Below are 6,000 nucleotides of genomic sequence, written 5' to 3'. Positions count from 1 at the left end.
GGGGCTTCTCGTGGTGGCCCCGTGACCTCGATGGTATTATTGGCATTTACTGATGAGGAAAGTGAAGCCTTAGAGAGAATTCAGAAACGTATCACAGAGCTGGGATTGGAACCCTTTGGAAGCGAATGAATACCTGGCCGGCCGGTGCTTTTATTTTGGATTCCACAGGTGTCTGCATGGAAGCCATTCTGAAACTCTTTGGGGAATACGTCTTTAAATCCTGCAAGATGGCTGGCGATGACCGGATGTTACGGACACTGGGAGGAAATCTCAAGGAGTTTATTTTATTTTTTTATTTGTTTGTTTGTTTGTTTTTGCGGTTCGCGGGCCTCTCACTGCTGTGGTCTCTCCCGCCGCGAAGCACAGGCTCCGGACGCGCAGGCCCAGCGGCCATGGCTCACGGGACCAGCCGCTCCGCGGCACGTGGGATCCTCCCAGACCGGGGCAGGAACCCGCGCCCCCTGCATCGGCAGGCGGACCCCCAACCACTGCGCCACCAGGGAAGCCCCTCTCACGGAGTTTATTGAAAACCTAGATGCCCTCCAGAGTTACCTGGCGCTCCCTTATCAGGTAAGCCTATCTAGGTCTGATCTTGCTGGCCCTGAGAAGAAGCAGGTGACTCTAGCAGCTCTGGGCCATCTCACCGCTTCCCCCAAGAGGGTGCAGTTGCCAGGGGCCTGTGGAATGCTCGGTTCGCGGCATCGGTGGGCTGAGTTCTCTGGGGGAAGGAATGGAAAATGAAAACCTGTTGCCCATTTTTATAAACTGGCCGGCAAGAATCAAAGCAGGGCAAGCTGGAGAGGTCGCCTTTGTGATGGGGGAGGGCCTATTCTGATGGCGGCTGGTGGGGGGGTTGACTTTAAATCCAGAAGATTGATCACAATGGGAACAAAGGCTGGGAGCCAGTCAGGTTTCAGTGGATTTGCAAAATCCCTCCTCAGGTTTCCTGGCCTGGAAGGAGCTGATAAATAACTTGTGCAGCCAGATTCATTTATTCATGTATTAGAAGGAAAGACTTGACAGGGCCAAGAGCCGGAATCGGAAACCATCCAACTCTGATTAACCCACGAAGTGACTGCCTGAGGTGCTAAACTAATTTCCCTACTGGGATATGTCCTTCTGGAGTTCAGTCCTTGGTTTTCTTGTTTGTAGAGATCATTGGAAATTTAAATGGCCAGACTCCCTTTTCTTTTTTAAAAAAGAAAATGCTTCATTGAAAAGGAAAAGCGGCACTTGCATATATCATAATAATAGTTTATTATTTTATATAAAATCGTTAATATTTGTTTCTAGGGCCCTTCAGAGTTTGCTAAGCTGTTTCTTCCCCGTTTCTATATTGAATGCTCATAACTACCCTTGACAGGTAGTCATGAGGAGAAAGTGGGATTCTGAATGTGAAAGTGCCTCATGAACCACAATGTATCCTCATAGGTGTTAAATGGGAAAACAGTTATTTCCTCCAATTTTCAAGCAAGGAATAAGAGGCTTGGTGACTTAATTGACTTCAAGTAGGATGAGTAGTCGGATCCGTCCTGTTGTTATCATGTGAACTACTCAGGAAGAGGGAGTGAAGAGAGCCCTGGCTGTGGGGTCACATGAGCCTATGATGCTGTCTGACCAGCTCTGCAGCTTCCTAGCTGTGTGATCTTGGGCAAGTTACTTGCCCTCTCTGGTCTTCAATTTTTTTCACTTATTAGTTTAATAAATATGTATTGAGTACCTACTATGTGCCAAGTACTTTTTAGGCATTGGACACACAGAGAGACAAAAAGGAATGAATAGGAACAAAAAATTTACTCCATTAGTGATGTGTGGATTACAGGAGATAACATGTAGAAATCTCTAGCATTGTAATCAGTCCAGATAAGGCATTCCATGTTTAATAACTTCCTTCCTTTATGTTTTCTTCCTCTCTTTTCTGTGTGGCCAGTTTTAAAATTACAGTAATTCATATGGCAACTTCCTTTCAAATTTCTCTGCTAAAGCACTACAATTAGTATGGAAAGAAATACAATTAAGGCCCTTAAGTAATCTTCCATAGTATTATAAATATCACATCTTTCATTTGAAAATTGGGCTAATATTTTAAGTCACAGTTCTGCAGAAGATATTAATATTTTTTTATTCATTAAATAAAAATATTGTGGAATCTCTATTATGTTCCAGTTATTGTTCTCACAATATTATTGTCATTCTTAGGAATAAGATGAAAGGAACCAAGGTTCTGAAGTCCCAAGTCCATTGTTTTTATGCCTACTCCTGCTACCCCTCCTCTGATAGTCATTCCTTCATATGCTAAAACCAGTGTTAGAGAAGCAATAGGCTAGAACTTCTCTGGGGTCAGTAAGGACATTTTGCACATAATGAGATAAATAAAATATATAAATATACTATACACACACACACACAAGCTGAAATAAAATACATGCAATGATATCTGATTGTTGTATAGTACTTTCTACTGGACAAAAGGTTATAGATTATCTCTTTAGGTAAAAATACAGTAAGATAAACCTGGCTTTTTCTTTATGTCTGTCTCTAGTAATTTCGCAGTACCTTAAGGCTTACATTTCTGGTTTTACCTGTGCCTTTAATCTTGTTATTTTTTAGCTAACCTTCATTTGAGGGCCAATTATGAGACAGATATTGGGCTAACTCATGTATAAACATTGAATTATCCTCTTACCCCTAAGATTAGGTACTCTTATTCTTCCCATTATACAGATGAAAAAACTGAGGTCCAGAGAGGTCAAGTAACTGTCCCAAATTGCCCAGGTTGTGGTGGCCGAGCCAGGACCCACCCCCAAGTGCATCCGTCTCCAAAGACCATGCTCTGGTCGACTTCTCATTATGTTCTCATTGCCCTAGTTCTCCACTTTTATAAAACCCTATTTCAATTTTTAAAAATAAAAGTATAATCTTATTATTTAGAGAGCTGGAGACATTGACCAGAAGGATTAAAAGCACAAACTTCGAGAAGTATGTCTAGGAAGTGGCCTAGGCTAGGGTGAGGAGTGAGGGTGGAAATGGTAGCAAAAGCTTGTGGATTTTAATTTCAGCCCTTTTGTACTCTGTTATTATTATTTTTTTGCTATGTAGGGTTTGGATATAATTTTTTGAAATAACTTAATTTTCTGTTTCATCATATGCTTTTTATATGTGCTGCCTCAAATCTTTAGATTCGGTCAAAATGTAAACACACAAATACGTACTTTCTCTTTGTATATGCTTTTGGAAAGATAAATACTTGGCAAAAAAACTTTCATTTTAACTAGCATCCCCCTACTACCTACTCCCTACTCCTCCCTACTCCCTACTCCCCCTCCAGCCCCCACTACCTCCTCCCTACTCCCCCTCCAGCCCCCACTACCACCACCACTTTGGAAGAGAACAAAAATCTCAGAAGGAACACACTTCCTTAATCTCTTCTCTCACTCAGACCAAAAGCTGTGAGCCAGGGTGCTGAGCTGCTTACTAATCAAATGGGAGAGAAAATTGTTTCTCTCAGGGATTCCCCCAGGCAAAGCCTTTATCCTTATGTCCTGACATAATCTCCCATGAGATGGTACACACTTGATGTCAACATTTATTCCTGGAGAAAGATGATCTCTTCTGATGTATCCTTGATTTTCCAGACATGCAACTTTGCACCACAGATGGCATTATCCTTCCAGAACAAGAGGTGAACTGTTCTCCACTTGCCAATTCCTCTGAGACCCTGATCTTTCAGAGTAAAGATGCTCATGGTCCCTTAGTCACAGGCCAAGAATGGCAGCCATCCACTCCTTGGAGTGTAGGTAGAAGCAGCATGGCATGGCAGAAAGGTTCATTTGGGTGTTAAGATGTTCTACCATGAATTTGGCCTTAACTTCCCTGAGGTTCAGTTTCCTCCTCTTTACAGTGGAGCTAATGCTTGCCATATAGAGTTGGTTATGTGATTAGGTATAATATAAAATTCCTGACTTTTAGGGGCTGAAACCATGGTAGATTTTATTTTTATGTGATCGGAGGGGGTTTGGGGATACAGTTCTGCATGATGTAATGAGTAAGTTTCACAAAACCTCAAAAGCATAATTTAGAGAAATTGTATCCACTGGGAAAAATATGCTGTGTCTTTTAATTGGGAGATGAATGCACCATCGTTTTGTGTGGAGAGAGGAGCAGACAGGAAGATGCTTCTCCATTACTACTCTGATAGAAGTGGTCTGTGCCACATCGTACCAGCTACGCAGGTGGCTTAACCAGACCCAGAGTGTCCATTGACAGATGAATGGATAAAGAAGATGTGGCACATATATTCAAAGGAATAATACTCAGCCGTAAAAGGAAACGAAATTGAGTTATCTGTAGTGAGGTGGATGGACCTAGAGTCTGTCATACAGAGTGAAGTAAGTCAGAAAGAGAGAAACAAATACCTTATGCTAATACATATATATGGAATCTAAAAAAAAAAAAAAAAGGTTCTAAAGAACCTAGGGGCAGGACAGGAATAAAGACACAGACGTAGAGAATGGACTTGAGGACACAGGGAGGGAGAAGGGTAAGCTGGGACAAAGTGAGAGAGTGACATGGACATATATACACTACCAGATGTAAAATAGATAGCTAGTGGGAAGCAGCCACATAGCACAGGGAGACCAGCTCGGTGACCACCTAGAGGGTTGAGGTAGGCAGAGTGGGAAGGAGACACAAGAGGGAGGGGATATGGGGATACATGTATATGTATAGCTGGTTCACTTTGTTATACAGCAGAAACTAACACAGCATTGTAAAGCAATTATACTCCAATAAAGATGTTAAAGAAAAAAAGAAATCAGAGTAGGAGGGATATATTTAGTATCCAGTGTGTAAATCTCTGCTTTGAAGTTATTGTTGTTTAATTTATTAATCTGTCATATGCTGCCTGCCTTGATGCAGGGCCTGGGCTTGGTGAACTCTGGACTATTTATCAAAAGTTGTATAACCTGATTATTTTATGATTTTTGCTGACACAACTGCCTTCCGCCATCCCTCACCAATAGGTATCCTTCTGCTGCAGGTATCACTGAGGCTGTGGCCAAAGACTTCTTTGACATCGACGTGACCATGGATATCCTTGACGTGAATCAAGAGGAGGAGAGGACAGGGAAGAAGGAGCACGTTGTGTTTCTGATCGTGCAGAAGTCGCACAGACAGATGAGAAGGGCAAAGCCAAAGGGAATCACAAGACACTCAGGACAGCCAGAGAGACCAAGAGGTACCAGTGTGCTGTGTCTTCAGAAAGCACAGTTCCTCCTGGTGGAGTGACTAGTCTTGGAACAATCTATGCAAAGAACCGGACCTTCTAATTGTGGATTTATGGCAGGGTTTCTCAGTCTCAGCACTGTTGACATTTTGGACCAGATAATCTTTGTTACGAGGCACTGTCCTGTCCGTGTTTAGCAGCACCCCTACCCCGCTCACTAGATGCTAGCAGCACCCAGCTCTCCCCCTCCATCCCAGGTTGTGGCAATCAAAAATGTCTCCAGACATTGCCAGGTATCCCCAGGGTAGGGGTAGGAGACAAAGTCACTATTGGTTGAGAACCACCGGAATAAGTTCATTTGGATCAAAAATTGGAAGGCTCTCTGGGATGGACCTTAGCCTGAAACATTTTTACCTGTAAAAAAAAAAATGGCGATGTCAAGTCCTTGGAATTTGGATCTGGTGGCTTATTTTGCAGTTCTCATGGTGTAAATTGACTTTTCAAGTCCCGAGTGCCCACTTGTGCAGCTGGGGCCAGTTGGGGATCTGGAGTCAACTCATGAGCCTGTGGTTGGCTGCCTCAATTGCAGCTCGCGGTGTGACTGTTATCTGTTTAGGTACCACACCTGTTAGGTGCACAACTCTCTGTGTCTGTAGAGCTCATACGAATATCCAGAGAAGTCTGTGATTCCTGGAGCACACAATGTTTATATCTTAGAGTAGTCAAAGCTCACCTCAGAGTCTTTTCACTGCAGGATCTTCAACCACAGGAAGAGA

At 43.0% G+C, this 6,000-nt stretch overlaps 1 pseudogene; it reads left to right on the top strand.

Annotated features, from left to right (window-relative positions):
* Window positions 1–227: 227 nt before the first annotated feature.
* Window positions 228–6,000, top strand: part of LOC113625550 (guanylate cyclase soluble subunit beta-2-like) — a 29,731-nt pseudogene continuing 23,958 nt past the window's right edge.

Source organism: Aethalodelphis obliquidens, unplaced genomic scaffold, assembly GCF_003676395.1.
Source record: "Aethalodelphis obliquidens isolate GAN/ISIS:26980383/991018 unplaced genomic scaffold, ASM367639v1 scaffold16, whole genome shotgun sequence".
Classification (NCBI taxonomy): Eukaryota; Metazoa; Chordata; class Mammalia; order Artiodactyla; family Delphinidae; genus Aethalodelphis; species Aethalodelphis obliquidens.
The sequence above is the reverse complement of the archived record's forward strand: the minus strand, read 5'-3'. Positions and strand labels throughout refer to the sequence as shown.